Here is an 18215-nt window from a genome sequence, read left to right on the forward strand (position 1 = left end):
TTAATGTTACGTTTGTCACGATTTAAGGGCTGCAATCCTGCACAGCTAAGTCTAACATGGTTTTTTTAAGTGTGCAAATGATGTGTGTGTATGTATGTGCACTGTAACTAACGTCTACTTGCACAGGTAAAACACATATGTATCACGTATGTGAATAGTCACAAGTGCTTCACATTTATTGATTCATCTCGTCTATCCATCCACTTATCTCTGCGGGGGGGGGGGGGGGGGGGGGTTGTGTTTATTATGCGTTTAAATGTCCGAACCTTCGTTTCTTTCTAACAAGCGGCCCAAGGATTTATTTCTTGATCTATCTTCGATCCAGCCATTCACCTATCTGTTTCTAATAAGGCTGGCACCTCCCCTCAACATTTTAAAACTCTTTTTAAGGGAGAATTGTGGTGGTTTAACATCTTCTAGAAGATTGAGGAATAAGTGTTTCCTAACCTAGAATTTGTACCACTGTTATGAGCGAAGGCTGGAAATTGAGGCTTGTGCAAGGATTGTGCAAAATTGTGACTACTCTGACAGATTCCCTCCCGGCTTTCATCCCTGCTCTGTGTGCGAGTAAGCTGCTCCCACCTGAGGCAGGTGTGGGATTGATGCTATCCTCGGTGCCTTAAGGCCAGGGAAGAGGAAATCTGACGATTTCTATTCCTGATCACTATTCAGTGTGTGGGTGATGGCTGACGAAAGGATTGGGCTGGACTGTAATGACTCACATGGTCAAATAGCCCGTTGGAATTCATTGCTCAGGCTTGCAAGTCATGAGTAGCCAGGTGGTGCCCATGGATTCATGCCCTCAGGCAAGTCACTGCCTTCATGTCAAATGGGAAGGAAGTTGACCAAAAAAAAAAATCTTAATTTAAAATAAATACACTGCTAGTATAACCTGAACATACTTCTTTTGGGCTTCCTTATCTCGAGAGACAATGGATACGCGCCTGGAGGTGGTCAGTGGTTTGTGAAGCAGCGCCTGGAGTGGCTATAAAGGCCAATTCTAGAGTGACAGGCTCTTCCACAGGTGCTGCAGAGAAATTTGTTTGTCGGGGCTGTTACACAGTTGGCTCTCCCCTTGAGCCTCTGTCGTTTTTCCTGCCAACTACTAAGTCTCTTCGACTCGCCACATTTTAGCCCTGTCTTTATAGCTGCCCGCCAGCTCTGGCGAACACTGGCAACTGACTCCCACGACTTGTGATCAATGTCACAGGATTTCATGTCGCGTTTGCAGACGTCTTTAAAGCGGAGACATGGACGGCCGGTGGGTCTGATACCAGTGGCGAGCTCGCTGTACAATGTGTCTTTGTGGTTCCTGCCATCTTCCATGCGGCTCACATGGCCAAGCCATCTCAAGCGCCGCTGACTCAGTAGGGTGTATATGCTGGGGGTGTTGGCCGCCTCGAGGACTTCTGTGTTGGAGATACGATCCTGCCACCTGATGCCAAGTATTCTCCGGAGGCAGCGAAGATGGAACGAATTGAGACGTCGCTCTTGGCTGACATATGTTGTCCAGGCCTCGCTGCCATAGAGCAAGGTACTGAGGACACAGGCCTGATACACTCGGACTTTTGTGTTCCGTGTCAGTGCGCCATTTTCCCACACTCTCTTGGCCAGTCTGGACATAGCAGTGGAAGCCTTTCCCATGCGCTTGTTGATTTCTGCATCTAGAGACAGGTTACTGGTGATAGTTGAGCCTAGGTAGGTGAACTCTTGAACCAGTTCCAGAGCGTGGTCGCCAGTATTGATGGATGGAGCATTTCTGACGTCCTGCCCCATGATGTTCGTTTTCTTGAGGCTGATGGTTAGGCCAAATTCATTGCAGGCAGCCGCAAACCTGTCGATGAGACTCTGCAGGCACTCTTCAGTGTGAGATGTTAAAGCAGCATCGTCAGCAAAGAGGAGTTCTCTGATGAGGACTTTCCGTACTTTGGACTTCGCTCTTAGATGGGCAAGGTTGAACAACCTGCCCCCTGATCTTGTGTGGAGGAAAATTCCTTCTTCAGAGGACTTGAACGCACGTGAAAGCAGTAGGGAGAAGAAAATCCCAAAAAGTGTGGGTGTGAGAACACAGCCCTGTTTCACACCACTCAGGATAGGAAAGGGCTCTGATGAGGAGCCACCATGTTGAATTGTGCCTTTCATATTGTCATGGAATGAGGTGATGATACTTAGTAGCTTTGGTGGGCATCCGATCTTTTCTAGTAGTCTGAAGAGACCACGTCTGCTGACGAGGTCAAAGGCTTTGGTGAGATCAATGAAAGCAATGTAGTGGGGCATCTGTTGTTCACGGCATTTCTCCTGTATCTGACGAAGGGAGAACAGCATGTCAACGGTCGATCTCTCTGCACGAAAGCCACACTGTGCCTCAGGGTAGACGCGCTCAGCCAGCTTCTGGAGCCTGTTCAGAGCGACTCGAGCAAAGACTTTCCCCACTATGCTGAGCAGGGAGATTCCACGGTAGTTGTTGCAGTCACCGCGGTCACCTTTGTTTTTATAGAGGGTGATGATCTTGGCATCGCACATGTCCTGTGGTACTGCTCCCTCGTCCCAGCACAGGCATAGCAGTTCATGTAGTGCTGAGAGTATAGCAGGCTTGGCACTCTTGATTATTTCAGGGGTAATGCTGTCCTTCCCAGGGGCTTTTCCACTGGCTAGAGAATCAATGGCATCACTGAGTTCTGATTTGGTTGGCTGTATGTCTAGCTCATCCATGACTGGTAGAGACTGGGCTGCATTGAGGGCAGTCTCAGTGACAACATTCTCCCTGGAGTACAGTTCTAGGTAGTGCTCAACCCAGCGGTCCATCTGTTTGCGTTGGTCAGTGATTATGTCCCCTGATTTAGATTTGAGGGGGGCGATCTTCTTGATGGTTGGCCCAAGAGCTCTCTTCATGCCATCATACATTCCTCTGATGTTTCCGGTGTCTGAGGCCAGCTGAATATGACTGCATAGGTGTTGCCAGTAGTCGTTTGCGCAGCGCCTGGCTGTTCTTTGTGCAGTGCTTCTGGCTGCTTTAAGTGCTGCGGATGTTAAATCGCTGGGGGCTTTCTTGTAGTTCAACAGTGCAATGCGCTTAGCGGCTATGACAGGTTCCAGCTCTTCATTATGAGATTGAAACCAGTCTGCATTTCTCTTCGCACTTTTGCCGTAGGTGGTCAAAGCTGACTCATAGATGGCATCTCTGATGTGGGCCCACTTGGTCTCAGCATCCCCTGTGGGAGTGTTTTGAAGGGCTGTTACAAGTGAATTTAGAAATTTTTGTAACAGCTGTGGGTGAGAAATTCTGCTCGTGTTGATGCACGGGTGGCCCTTCTGCTTGGAATGATGCAACTTCTTTGGTCTGAGTCTAACCTTGCTGAAAGCATTCTATTGGAATCTTGGGTGTCACCAACCTGACAGTAGCATTCAGATTTTAACTATTGTATTGATATTTTTGCCCTTTTATCAGTAACTTTAGTCTTCGTTTAGTTCCCACCATGTCATGCACTGGCTAAGAGGGTAAGTCACTAACTTAGTCCAGGACCTCTGCCAGTGCAGTTCTATTAGATTAGAATGGGCTGCCTGGAGTCTCTTACCAATCAATCTTCTCCTCTTTTCTTTAATAGAGTGAGGAGAAGAGGATAGAGTGAGAAGAGAAAGAACTTGTACTTCTACAGTGCCTTTCACAGCTTCAGAACATCCCTCTATAGCCAATGAAGAACTTTTGAAGTGTCGTCACAGTAGGGATGTAGGGAAATGTGGCAATCAGTTTGCACACAGCAAGCTCCCTCAAACAGTAATGTGACAATGACCAGATAAACAATGACCAGATAATCTGTTTTAGTGATGATAGCTGAAGGAGCAGTTAATCAAGCAATGGGAGGTGATTTGATAGAGGTATTCAAAATTATGAGGAGTCTGGATAGCGTAAATAGAGAGAAACTGTTCCCACTCATGAAAGGATCGAGAACGAGAGGGCACAAATTTAAAGTATTTGGTAAGAGAAGCAAAAGTGACATGAGGAAAACCTTTTTCATGTCGAGAGTGGTTAAGGTCTGGAATGCACTGTCTGAGAGTGTGGTAGAGGCAGGTTCAACTGAAGCATTCAAAAGGGAATTAGACTATTATATGAAAAGGAAGAATGTGCAAGGTTACAGGGAGAAGGCGGGGGAATGGAACTGAGTAAATTGCTCTTTCGGAGAGCTGGTGTGGACACTGGTCCAAATGGCCGACCTCTGCACTGTAACAATTCTGTGATTCTGAAATAAAGGGCTTGCTATTGGCTGTAATATCTGAACAGTGCACATTTGGAGCTCCATTTTCATTAACTGCTTACAAACTTGGGCAGAGCTCCAGTCTCGAATGCTCAACCTCATGCACTGCACCCTTCCGATCAAACCTCAATTTCCAATACATAAAATGGTTTTCAGTCCCTAAAATGTGAATAGTGTTACAGCTTTTACATGGTGGCCAATATCTATCCTCACAATGAAAGGCCATTCTGTCTGGTTGGCCCTGGCATTGGCATACAGTTGCTCACTGGATATGGCACATTTGGTAAATGTCCAAGTGAGAGATGTGGCACCTGCATTACAAAGTGTGGAATAAAAATCAGCAATGGCTGGTGTAACCAGCTGAAGCAGGCCCAGGACCCAGTGGGCAATTACACACACACAGACTAGAGCTTAAAGTAAGGTTTATTCACTCATGGCATTCACGTATTCCATTAAGATATTTGGCAAAAGAACCAGAGGTGACGGGAAGATTTATTTTTATACTGTGAGTGATAAGTTGAATTGCACTGCCTGATAGACTGGTGGATACAGATTCCATAATAGCCTTCAAAAGAGAATTGGATGAATACTTGGAGAAAAATAGAAGTAATATGGGGAAAGAGTGGGACCAACAGGATTGCTCTTCAAAAGAGCTGGCACAGACTCAATAGGTTAAATGGCTTCCCTTTTGTGCTGTCCTATTCTATGATTCTACGTCTAGCAAGGAGCAAGACAACAGGGATCATTTTCCAGCCTACACCTTCCTCACTCAGTTCCTTCCCCTCCCAACTCCTCTCCTCAGCTGAGTTTGTTCCCTGCCTTTTATCCTCTTAATTTGGGAGTCATTCCTGATTAAAGGTAATTAAGGTCAATGATTTTTTGAAGCTATACCAACTTGCGTTGGTCATTCTGAAATTTCATATAACTTCTTATAGAGAGCTCTCAAAAATCTATGGTCACATATCCCTCTCTCTCTATTGTGCTGGTATTTATTACACAAGGACCCATCCCTTGCAGAAGTTATGTCCATTTAGGAGATGCTTATACTGAGCACAAGGCGAGCCTGAGCTGGTTCATGTGGTCAAAAATCATGTGCTGGGCTGCGGGCGATGTACCTAATGCTACTACCAATTGCCGACCCCACCTGTGGGAGCTTGGTGGAGTGTGTTTGATGCTTTTAACCTTCTCCGTCTCGCGTGTGGAAGCCTAAGCCTAGCTCTTGTAGGCCCTGCCTGGGTCCAAGTGACTCTTGTCAGCCAGTCTGGAGGGAACCTTGATTAGAATACCCTTTCAAGGCTCTTTTCACTCGGCCCAACAAGCTATGCTATGCTCCTGCCCGCCAGCTGACTGTGCTTGTGTGATGGTTTCCATTTAAACAGCACTGCACCACCGTTAAGGTGAGGTGCCAATATTGCACAGTTACATGAAGCCCTTTTTGAAACCCTGGCGGAAGCAATAGGAGTTAAGATTTCTCGGCAGACTGATTATGGTTGTACATTATCAAGGCTTTCTGATGGATTGCGCTGTGAATTCCAGGAAGTGGCTTTGCTCACTTAACAGGGTGAAATGTGACTTGCCTCAAAGTGTTAAGGGATGATGCTGTTAAGAGCTCGAGGCAGTGTTAATAATTTATGGAGCCCTACAACTTTGACAGAGGCTTAAGTATTGAATAAAGACCGAGAAATATGACTTTGAGGCACTTGCGATGAGAAATCTTCAGGGCAGCAGCGTGCAATTAAATTGTGGTGGGTCCACCATTCTCAAGAGTGTCTATGTAATGTTCATCTTGTTACAATAATGTCAGATTGGCATTTATTAACTGTTAATCTCCCTTGATGATCTCTGGTGGGTAAATGCACACCCTAGAGCGCTGGACAGAGTGGAAATATTTTTACATTGAATCCCTGGTCAGTCCTGAGTTTGGTAAAAAGCAGCATGGGTAAGGTAAGAAGCTCACATATGGCAAGGAACCAGAGGGGAAAAAGCCTCTGATACATGTCCAAAAATGAGAAAGGACGTCAACCCTGCCCCAAGGGTACCATTCCGCAGTTGTCAGTACCTTGTTCAACTGACCACTTTTCACGTTGTATTGGTTCAGGAGATTGACCTCAATGATGAAGGCTCTTTGACCCACCTGATCTCATCCTCCCAGAATACAAACTTGCCTGGTATCCCGTTACAGCATCTGGCTGTATCTTGAGTGACTCCAGTGTCCTGACCTTAACCATCCTCCTGGTAAGCTGTCCCTGATGTTGACCACCCTCTGTGTGAAAGAATATTTCCTGATGTCTGTGATATATTTACTGTCCCTGACTCTAAATGAGTGTCCTCTTGCCTTCCTGCCCTGTAATAGCAAAGCAAAGCTATTAAATATCTTTTATAGCTCCTATGAGGCATCTCTTTTTCCAAGGCTGAAGAACCCCAGTCATTATCTGGACTTTGTTCATAGCTCTTCTCACTAGCATTGGAGAACAGCCTGCCTGTTCAGTGCAATGCCTGTTGGGCCTGGGTGACCCTGTTATGTCAGGGTGGGCAGAATCATATGCAGTGGTGTGGGTTCAGCTTGACAATTTCAGCATGACTCTTGAGGATTTGAACTCGACTGATTTTGAGAGTATAACCTACATGAAGGCCCGTTCGCCGATCACCTCCGTGCTCACTGTACTACATCAGCTCCCAGTCCAACGACATCTCAATTTTTAAAATCCTCCATCCTGCTTTACAGATCCCTCCGTGGTCTTGCACCACACCCCTCCCTATCCTTCCCCTTCCCCTCCCCCTCCCTATCCCTCCCTATGTCTCCCCTGCTATCCCTATCTAACCTCCTCCAGGACTAAAGCCTTTGAGTTCTCTGCACTCTTCCAATTCAAACCTCTTGTGCACCCTGATTTTTCATAGCTCCACCATTGGCGGCCAGGTCTTCAGCTGCCTTGATTCTAAGGTCTGGAATTCATTAAACCATAAACTTCTACATCTCTCTACTTTAAGTCACTCCTTTAAAACCTACCTCTTTGACCAAGCTTTTGGTCACCTGCACTAATATTTCCTCCTGTCTCAGTAACAAATATTACTTGATAATGCTTCTTTGAAGCTCTTTGGGATGTTTTACTCAGTTAAAGGAGCTATATCTGCTGTCCAGCATCCCATTCACGCTATTTCTAAATCATACATTGTCTGAACATAGGGAGCGAGATATTAACTGGCACCCTTGATTGTTCTCAGTTCCTCCTTAGTAGGTTCTGTCCCATTCATGGAAATCATGCTTTCTGATTTTATTTCCCACCTTCAGTGCCTTGCATTTGAACTGTATTTGCCACTGCCCAGCCCAGATGCAAGTCCTGTTGAGCTCAGCTCTCTGAACATTGATGATATTAGAGGTCATCTCATCATAGGAGGCATCACAGCCAAAATCATTCCTGTGCTCGCCCAATGTTGACTCTCAGATTTGCACACTCCAGGGATGAGGAACTTTAGTTATGAGGAGAGGCTAGAGAAGATAGGATTGTGCTTCTTTAGATTAGAGAAGGATAAGAGCAGATTTAATGGTGCTCGTAAAAATTATGAAGGGTTTTGACAGAGAAAATAAGGGAAAAATGTTTTCACTGGCAGGCGGGTTGGTAACCAGAAGACAGATTAAAGGTAATTGGCAAAAAGCAGGAGTGATGATAATTTTTAACTTTTTATGCAGTGAGTTTTGATCTAGAAAGCATTGTCTGAAGAATGGTGGAAGCAGATTCATTACAAACTTTCCAAAGAGAATTAGATAAATACTTGAAAAGGAAAACATTGGCAGAGGTATGGGGAAATGGCAGGGGAGTTGGGCTAATTGGATAGCTCTTTCTAAGAGCTGACACAGGCACAGCGGGCCTAATGGCCTCCCTCTGGGCTATATGATTTTATGCACACTTACCAATTGGGATGAATCAGGAGTGGGAGATACTAACTGAGTCTTTCTTTTTCTTCGTTTCACCTCTGTAGCTCAGGATTTCTGAGGCCAATGGTGTTTTTAGTCCAGCCTCAGCTGAGATCGATGCACTCAATACAGGCTGGGGATTGTACCTGGGACCTTCCAGGTCTGTTTGATGCAATTCCACGCCAGGCACGCACCTAAGCCATCAGCCAGTTAGCCTTGCTGTTTGTTTGAGTGAATTGTTCCACTTAAATCAGTGTTTATCTCTGGTTTAAAAGGGAATAAATCGAGCTTGCAGCCTGGACTCACTGCTTCGTGCCGAGGTAATCAGCATCAGCCTGTAATTTGATTGATAAATAAAGATAATAGCCTTTGTCATCAAAGCAAAAAGTTTGGAAAGGCAGCAGGTTCCATGTATGAATGAAAGGGAAATGGCCCTCATGTGCATTCATCCTATAAACAGAATAGCTGTGCTGTGCCTTGTTTCCATTCGAGCATTGATTCTACAGCCAGTCTGGGAGTTGTTCTGCTACAAGTTATTATCCTGCTGTCTGAGCTGCGTTTTCTCGTTTTTTTTTTTAATCTGTTGTGATGTGACTTTGGAATTAACCCTTTGAGGGAGAGAATCTCTCCATCAGGACCATCCATGTGGGAGCTTTTCCATCAGTAACTTATTAAGCCTAAAGGGGGAGTCTTAACCTAGGACCTCCCAAAAAAAAGGCATGATCAACCTTTCCCACTCTGCTCTTTGTTTTTAAACTTTATTATTATGGTGTATTTTAAAAAATATATTCAGTCCCGTTTTGCTTCTCTTCTTGGTCCTATGCTCCCAGACAAAAGATTGCCTGGCTCCCAGGCTCTCACTAAAGCCTTGCAATGACTGCTATCTAAGAAGAGCCAGTCTAGACATGACTTTCCCCACTGAAACCCCCGCCCCCCCCCTCCCCAGCTACCCTCCTACCCTCCCGCCGATGCCCCCAGTGTACCCACTCTCCCTCCCTTCAATGCCCCCAGGGTACTCTCCCCTCTCTCCCTCCAACCCCCCTGGATACTCTCCCCTCCCTCCCTCCGATCCCCCGGGTACTCTCCCCTCCCTTTGACCCCCTGCGTACTCTGACATCACCACAAGGTTACATGGCATCACCCAACCTCTGGTCATTGGCACCAATTAGTCCTAGTCATCACAAGGAGGCACGATCTGCCCAGTGTTCTTCACACCCACACTGACCATAGCGCAGATTGCAACACCGATCACTCTGTCAGTGGCAGAGCGAAGGTGTACCCCCAAAAGTTCCACAGCTCCAAACATGACGGCTGCCATACATCAACATCCCTTGGACAAGCAATGATGCCAAATACCAGGACTTGGCACTGTCGCTAGAAAGTTTGCTACCCACCAGAAGCCAACACATCCCCTTTCTGGCTGGACCGTTCGTGATTGCCTCATTTGACTATGGTGCCACTGAACATAACTTCAAATCCCTGTTGTCAAACAGCCCTTACCTTCCCTCTGTTACGGACCATCGCCTTGTGCTCTTGACAACAATATTGAAATAAAAGCCACCGCAAATAAACACTCCAAACCAACTTTATCCAACAAGCCATCCAATATTCCAAACAAAAGTCAACTTGTGCATTGCTTTCGTGCCTGCCTTGCAGCTGCCTTTACTTGGCCCTGTGCTCTTCTTCCAATGGCTGGTGGAAGGCTGATGACTTTCAGTGGGAGACACTGCAGATGGCCTTGCAGGACACCCTCAAGCAGCTCTGACTCTGGAAGGCCCAACTTCAGTCTGCAACATCTCGCCATGTGTGGCAGCTGCCGGGGCTGACTGACTGACTGACAGGCAACAGCAGGGGCACTGGCAGAGTGGCAGTGGTGGGGGGATGAATGCTGCCATTCTGAGAAAGGACAGCAGGTCCATGCTCCACGGAGCCACTACCACTCCCCTGGGATGGCGGCTCAGCTCTCCCAGAAATCTGCTGGAGGACAGATTGCTGAATTAACGTGAGTCCCTGCAAGACCCTTTGAGCATTGATATCCGCAGCCATGATGCTGGTCACTGTGTTATAGGAAGGACATAATGGGGCTGCAAAGGTTACAGTTAAGGTCTATCCATCTAAAACCTGGCATCAGCCTCTTGAGCTACATGAAGAGACTACAAAAGATGAGCTTTAATATTTTGCAGATTTCAAAATTCTTAAGGATATTGACAAGTTGAACCCTGAGGAATAGTTCAGCATGGCCCAAAAAATAACAAAGAGTGCTTATGGTTGAAGCTCAGAAGAACTAAGGTGGCTAGACAGATCAGATATAACAATATCACACAGGGGATGGGGTATGTAAGAATTTGTCATTCTGTGAGGCGTAATTTAACTCCCAAAAACAGTTGGTTTGTGTCAGGTGGACTGTGAAATTAAAAAAAAAAATCTTAAACTGGTCCCAACCTGCTCATTTCTAGTTTTCCTTCTGAAATCCAAGTACAGTACATCAACGGGCTCCCCTTTATCCACACACATGTTACTCCTTCAAAGAACTCCAATAAAGTGGTTCAACGTGATTTCCCTTTCACAAAAGCATTACCTTGAGTTTTTCTAAGCGCCCAGCTCACCCTCTCTCCTGGCGATGGCTGATAGCAGCAACTGAGCGCATTGGGACCAGGGCCCACTTACATCCCCACTGAGAATGAGTGCCACTGCTCTGTGCCCCTGCGTCTCGAGTTTATCTGTATGGTGATGGAAGGGGTGGTGACTTCTCTTTCCTGTTGCAACTCCAAACCCACCACCTTTCCAACTGCAGCAGTATTGCATTTCATGGAATCATACAACATAAAATGAGGCCCTTTGGTCCATCGTGCCTTTGCTGGCTCTTTAAAAGAGCTGTCCAATTAGTCCCACTCACTGGCTCTTTCCCCAACAGCCATGCAAGCTTTATAATTTCAAGTATTTATCCAATTCCCTTTTGCAAATTACTGTTGAATCTGGTTCCACTGCCCTTTCAGCCATTGCATTCCAAATCATAACTTGCTGTGTTTTTTTTTAAAAGCTCCTTGTCTTCCCTCTGGTTACCAACCCTTCTGTCAGTGGGAATAGATTCTCCCGACATCAAAACCCTTCCTGAGTTTGCACACCTCTATTAACGCTACAGTGTCAGCTGTGACTCAGTTGGTAGCAGTCATCTCTGAATCAGAGGCTTTTGGGTTCAAATCCCACTCCAGGACTTCAGCATAAAAATCAAGGCTGACACTCCAGTGCAGTACTAAGGGAGTGCTCCACTGTTGGAGATAGTGTATCTCAGATGAATTGTCTGCCCTTTCAGGAGGACATAAAAGATCCCATGGCACTATTTCAAACAACACCAGGGGGTGCTCACCCAGTGTCCTGGCCGATATTTTTCCCTCGATCAACATCCCTAAAAATGATTATCTTGTCATTATCACGTTGCTATTTGTGGGAGCTTGCTGTGCACAAATTGGCTGTCACATTTCCTACATTACAACAATGACTACACTTCAAAAAGTATTTCATTGGCTGTAAAGTGCTTTGGGATGTTCTGAGGTCATAAAAGGCACGGAGAAATCCAGGTCTGTCTGTCTGCCTGCCTTCTTAACCTTCTCTGCTCTAAGGAGAACAATCCTAGCTCCTCTAATTTCTCCACTTAGCTGAAGTCCCTCTTCCTAACATTTCAGGGATTTGTTTGAAATATTGGAATAATATTTCTGCCTCGAAGCCAGTTTAAAAATAAGGGTTCAATCAAGCGGCTTTGATAACATCATAAAATGCAGTTCTGGGGGTTGTAAATGCCAGCAGAGTGCCCCTGAGACTGAATTACTGCCTCAAACTCACTGCCAACTATTTGTTATAAAACATCATCTATAATTTAAAAACCATGGTCATTATTTTGGGGAGACACTGCTGAACATGATACAGGTGGAACAATGTTACTGAAAGGGTAATACAGATGGTAGTGATAGCTGATGGTGCCTTAAGCCTTCACCTGGTACATAATAGTATAGTATCACTAGCCTTTTCTTGGCAGCTTGTTATAAGGGAACATGCTGTTGATTGTCTTACATTACACACTGTATATTAAATAGCCATGTACATCCTCTGTTAGCCTTGTTTCATCTTTTAAGTTCTGAGCTCTGGAATTCTATCCCTAAACCCCTCTGCCCCCTAACACTCTCTCCACCTTAAAACTTACCTCTTTGATCAAGCTTTGGTTCACCTGCCCTAATATCTCCTTATGTGGCTCAGTGTCATATTTTGTCTGATTATCCTCCTGTGAAACTACCTTGGGACGTTTTCCTACATTAAAGGTGCTATATAAATACATGTAGTGGTGTAGCAGTAGCATGGTGATTAGGAGTTGGATCCCGATGGACTCTCCTCTCCAATAGCCCAAGTCAGTAGCAGCAGGGCCTCCAGCCAAGAAGCAGTCTGTGGTCAGTCACTTAGCTTAGACCAGGAATCAAAATGTGGAACCATCTGATTTCGTTATGCAACAGCTTGTATAAATCGAGCCAGCACAGGGCCCACTCTCGCCTCAATTTAAAAAAAAAACGCTGCAGAAATTTTAAATGGTACAAAGAAATGAGGTGAGATGGGACATTAGCTGTGCTAAACTCTGAATGTTTGAAAAGGGATTCCGCTGGTGGGGGAGCCAAGCTGGCAGGGCTTGGAAAATTGGGGAAACATTGTTCCAGCCCTGCTTCTGACCTGGGACTCTGTGATTGTCGCTTCCCACCACCCCCCCCCCCCCCCCCCCCACCCCCTCCCACGGCAGTCATTCCTCTATTTGCTGCAGCCATGGTGTACATACGCATGAGGACTGTGGATTGTGAGTTTGATGGCAGTTTATCACTTTATGTGGCTGAAATGGGTGAATGTATTCTGGCAAAGGGACAGACCATGAGGTTATTGGATTGTTGTCATGCATTCCAGAATGCATTGCACAAAAGGAGCAGTACTGGAGTCTGAACCAGAGATGAAAGGTTGTTCTGTTCGTAGCTGAGTTTCTGCACTGCGGATTTCATTAATTCACCAATTCTTCAATAGGCAAGAGTTTCATCTGTTTCCCCTTGCCCCAGTGTGAAAGGCTGAACAAAGAATGTGTAATTAAAATTTGGACTTGCTGTTTTGCAAAGCAAAATCATCTTCAATTCCAAAGATTACCATGAATTTACACTGCGATATTAGTGACTATTTTACACAGGAACTTACCATGAATTTTCACTGACATTCATTGGCATTTACACAAGAACTGAACAGCACTTGATAATATTTATAACGTTTTATGCAGCAATTTACACTGAGACATTCATGAGCATTCTTCCAAGGACTTTACCAGGAGTTGCACTGAGATTAGTGGGCATGTTACACTGGAGCTGACCTGAAATTTACAGCGGAAATGTTCATGATTTTTGCAAGGACAACCCTGGTGCGATGATATAATTGCTGAATGATTGGAGATAATCCTATATCTTAACAGTGGCAGACCATGAGGATATTGTGTCGAGTGGTGGCCTTGAGATATGTAATGTATCATTCCATGGCTTGTATGGTCTGTGCTTTGTTGAGAAGGCCTGAGCGACTATGGTGAAATTGTTTTGTTTTAAATTGGATTACACTCATCCCTGATGACCTGGGTCTGATCCCTGTTCCATGCTGTGAGCTACTCTCATTTAGACCAGCAGTTGGAATGCTGTAGCACCAATCACTAAAAGTTGCACCACAGGTTAGCAAGGCCATAAAAAAGGGAAACCAAGCACCCGGTTTTATTTCTAGAGGGATAGAATTGAAAAGTAGGGAGGTTATGCTAAACCTGTATTGAACCTTGGGTAGACCACACGTAGAGTACTGTGTACAGTTCTGGTTGCTATATTATAGAAAGGATATCGAGGCATTAGAGAGGATGCAGAAAATATTTACAAGGCTGATACCAGAAATGCATGGGTATATATTATCAGGAAAGGATTGACAGGCTGGGTCTCTATTTTCTGAGGGAGGAAAAAGAAGGCTGAGGGGTGGCTTAATGAAAGGTTTTGATAGAGTGGATACAGAGAGAATGTTTTCTCTTGTGGGGAAGAGCAGAACTAGAGGTCATCAATACAAGATAGTCACCAAGAAATCCAATAGAGAATTCAGAAGAAACTTTACCAAAAGAGCAGTGAGAATGTGGAACTCACTATCACAGGGAGTGTTTGAAGCGAATAGTATAGATGCATTTAAGGGGAGGATAGACAAGCGTTTGAGGGAGAAGGGAATAGACGGTTACGATGATAGATTAAGTTGAGGAAAGATGGGAGGAGACTTGAGTGGGGCGTAAATGCTGGCATGGACTGGTTGGACTGAATGGCCTGTTGCTGTGCTGTATATCTTATGTATATTACTAGTTATTCTAAACCTTGGGTGATATTCATCTATTAGCTGAGATGCATCTCCTTTCCCTAACTGACCAAATTGCACTTTCCAGTGCACCATGTTTCACCGCTGATGCATTTCTGCAATTCACTTAGTAGGTCCAAAATGAGGCAGACATTCTCCTGCTTTATGTTATAATGGGAATTGCACCCTATGGATATGTACTACAAGGGGCTGTTCCTATGATGCTAGGTGATGTGTGAGTAGCGTTCCATACGAGGCTATGGGCCAAGTGCTGGAAAATGGGAATAGAATAGATAGGTGCTTGATGGCTGGCACAGACACGATGGCCGGAATTTTACAGTGGGTGGACGGGAGCCGGACTCCGACGTAAATGTCGGTGATGACCCTGCTTCCGCCCAGCCTGGGGTTCCGTCCCTTATTTTACAGATCCCCAGGCTTTAATTGGCCCGAGGCGAGACTTCCACCCACTTGAGGGAGGAGGTCCCGCCTCAGTGAGCTGCCAGCCAATCAGCGGGCTGGCCGCTCTTAGTCTCAGCAGTGCCACCAGGAGCGGTGGCCACTGCTGGGACAGCAGCCCAGCCGACCTTTGGCCTTTTGGCTCAAAAGCAGGAATGCTACTCACTGAGCTATGGCTAACACAGTCAAGTGGTTGCATGATGAATCAGGTGGGATGAAGCATGAATTTAAGATGATAAAAAGAATTTAAAGGGGAGGTTAGGAAAAATGCATTGTTATACACAGGTTTAGAATGTGGAACTATCTCTATCAAACTGGGCTTGAAGCAGAGTTTATAAAGAAATTTGTTGCTTGAAAAAGAGGCTGTTACAGACTATGGGGAGCAAGCAGGAGAGTGGGATTAAACAAGGTGGCTTATGTGGGCAAAATACACCAGCACAGACTTGATGGACCAAATGGCCTGTGAAAATGCTGAAAAATCCTGGCATGTTGATAATCAGATTATATCGTGTTGGGGAGATGTTGTTCTGTGGCTCTGATAATACCAGTGTCTACTGACTGTGTGCATAGATGAACTGCCCTGTAATATGGGAGACTGAGCAAGAGGATGCAGTGTCTCTGCCAGGGAGTGGCTAACCTGCTGGGGTAGTATTAGCAATGGGCAGCACTTCTGGCTCTGTCAGAAGATACTGGGTTCAGGTCCCATTCCAAGACTTGAGCACAAAGATCAAGGCTGATCCCACAGTGCAGTACTGAGGGAGTGCTGCACCATCACAGGTGCCGTCTTTCAAATGAGACATTAAACTGAGGCCCCGTGGATGTAAAAGATTCCATGGTACTATTGTGAAGAGGAGCTAATATTTATCCATCCATCAATCAATGGGCGGCACAGTGGCGCAGTGGTTAGCACTGCAGCCTCACAGCTCCAGGGACCCGGGTTCGATTCCTGTGGAATCTGACAAATTTGTGTAGAAATAATCATTTTTGCAACAAAGTCCTGAATGTTTTAATATAGGTAGGAAAATACAATGCAAAGAGAATGGCATCGTGCTTTATAAAATCTTGTTATATTTACAAAATCTTGAATTATCAATGGTGTTCAGGGATTTGGATGTCCTTCTCTTGCTTGGTGTGTGTTTTTTGGTGAGTGTGAATCACCAGAAGAAATGTAGGATTCATTTCGATGTTTATCGATTACCATAAAAGTCCAGGTGATGAGAGATGTGTGAAATGTCCCATTGCCAAAGCTCTTCAAAAACCTCAGTGATCTCTCTCAGCCAGGTTTCTGAAAGCCAGCCTGGATACACTTATCTTATGAAGCTGTCAAACTGTTAAGACGCTTCCAGATGTTTCCTGATGAAACTAGACCTGCATAATCAAGCATTGCACTTAGAAAAGGACAAGATGGTCCTGGGACCTTTTCTTAAACCTTCCACTCACTTCGAATGAGAAAATTAAAGGCACTTGTTCCAAATCTTATAGCTGGCATTGTTCATTTGTTTTCTAGATCTCGATATGTAAGTGAAAAATTGGGGGCAATTTTTACCACATGGCAAGTCATACCAAGTGTGTGATATAAAACGGGCACTCCAGCCAATCCCATGGGTTTTCTGCCTGGTGGGTTTAAGCTAAAATGACAAAATGACCCCCCAGTACCTTGGTTGAGAATTTTGGTGACTGTTGCATCTTCTGCATTCCCTTCCCACCACCCTCCCCCTGCTCCCCCGCCCCCCCCCCCCCCCCCCCCCCCCCACCGAACCCCATTTCAATTTTAACCCATTCCAAATTTGTCAGGCATCTTCCAGCAAACTCCAAATGTAGTTTCCATCAGCTGGAACAGTGGGCATCAGTCCCCAAACACTGAATCCAAGCATCAAGGGAACATTTGATACCAAGGACCCGGTCTCCTGAATGTTTACCTCCTACTCCCAAAGATGCTGGCTGTTGCAGGGATGTTGTTCTATACATGACCTTTCTTTAGGCCTAAACTGCAAGTAGTGGCAAGATCAAGCTGTTTGGCTGCAAAGGGCATCATTAGTTGAGCACCAAACTGGCCCTCAGCTGATGGCACAGTCATGGACCTTATGGCAGGAGTCACTGAGCACTGATGAAGAGTGCGACCCTTGGCTGTACTATTCCTCTTGCTTGCCCAGTGACCACTGAATCACCATCCAACTTGTGGGGGAGATGTAGATTAAACAAGGCAATGCCTGTAGTGGGGCCGAAGGCTACATTTGTACCAGTAGATGATCGAGGGCCAAACCTTGCATTATTAACAAATGAGAAGTGGCTTGTTCTTAGTGAGGGAGCTTTGTGGGAGACAGTCTGTTGAATAAAGCTTTCCAAGGCAGAATGAAGTAATAACAGACAGCTGCCTGGACTATGTCTGGATGAACATATTGATTAAAGAACAACAGTGCAGGTGGAGCCCTTCACTCAGCCTCCCTTCCTCTATTCCCTTGTACAATATTGCACAGCCTATGATAAGTTAATCAGTTTGAAGGAATTGCTGCTTGATTGTTTTCTTCCCCTATTGTCATAAGTCTTTGGTGTTGGTGGACAGCTGCAAGAGAAAGCCTGGGGGTTTAAGGACACATGCCATTATATAATGTTTTTAAAAAGAGCGAAATATATATAACATTCCTGTACCTCTCTGTATTAAACTTCTCTCCCTTTCAATCAACTCTCAACTTTCTCCCTCAAACTCCCTACCATCTCATACCTGTCTGCACATCTTTAAAACATCTGACTAAATAGATTGCAGAAAGCCCCTGATCTGCTTGGCCACATCATTCCACCCAACCAGGATATTGAAGCAAAAGATTTCCCAAGCTTTCATACTTTCACATTTATTACTTTGGATTAGGCAAGGAATCTTTCACTGAATTTGTACGGATTGTTAAATATTAGGGAGATGACTGTACAGTTGCTGATTCTTCCAGCTGTCTGTTGCCCCTGTGGTTTATACTTTCAGGCTGCAAGTCAGAAGCCCCCATGTTGTGTAGACGTTCTCCTGCTTTTACAATGGTGCTTCTCTCTGGCCTCATTGTGAATGTTGTTCAAATCATCATTGGAGAAAAGCTACCGCACAAAGTGGCTGCTGCTGGACTGTCTGAGAGTAAGCTCCAGTCAGTTCTCTACCAGTGATTTTCACAGGATCGTCGAATGGTACAACTCATAAAATGGTACAACCCAGAAGGATGCCACTTGGC

Source organism: Heterodontus francisci, chromosome 8 (genome assembly GCF_036365525.1).
Source record: "Heterodontus francisci isolate sHetFra1 chromosome 8, sHetFra1.hap1, whole genome shotgun sequence".
Lineage (NCBI taxonomy): Eukaryota > Metazoa > Chordata > Chondrichthyes > Heterodontiformes > Heterodontidae > Heterodontus > Heterodontus francisci.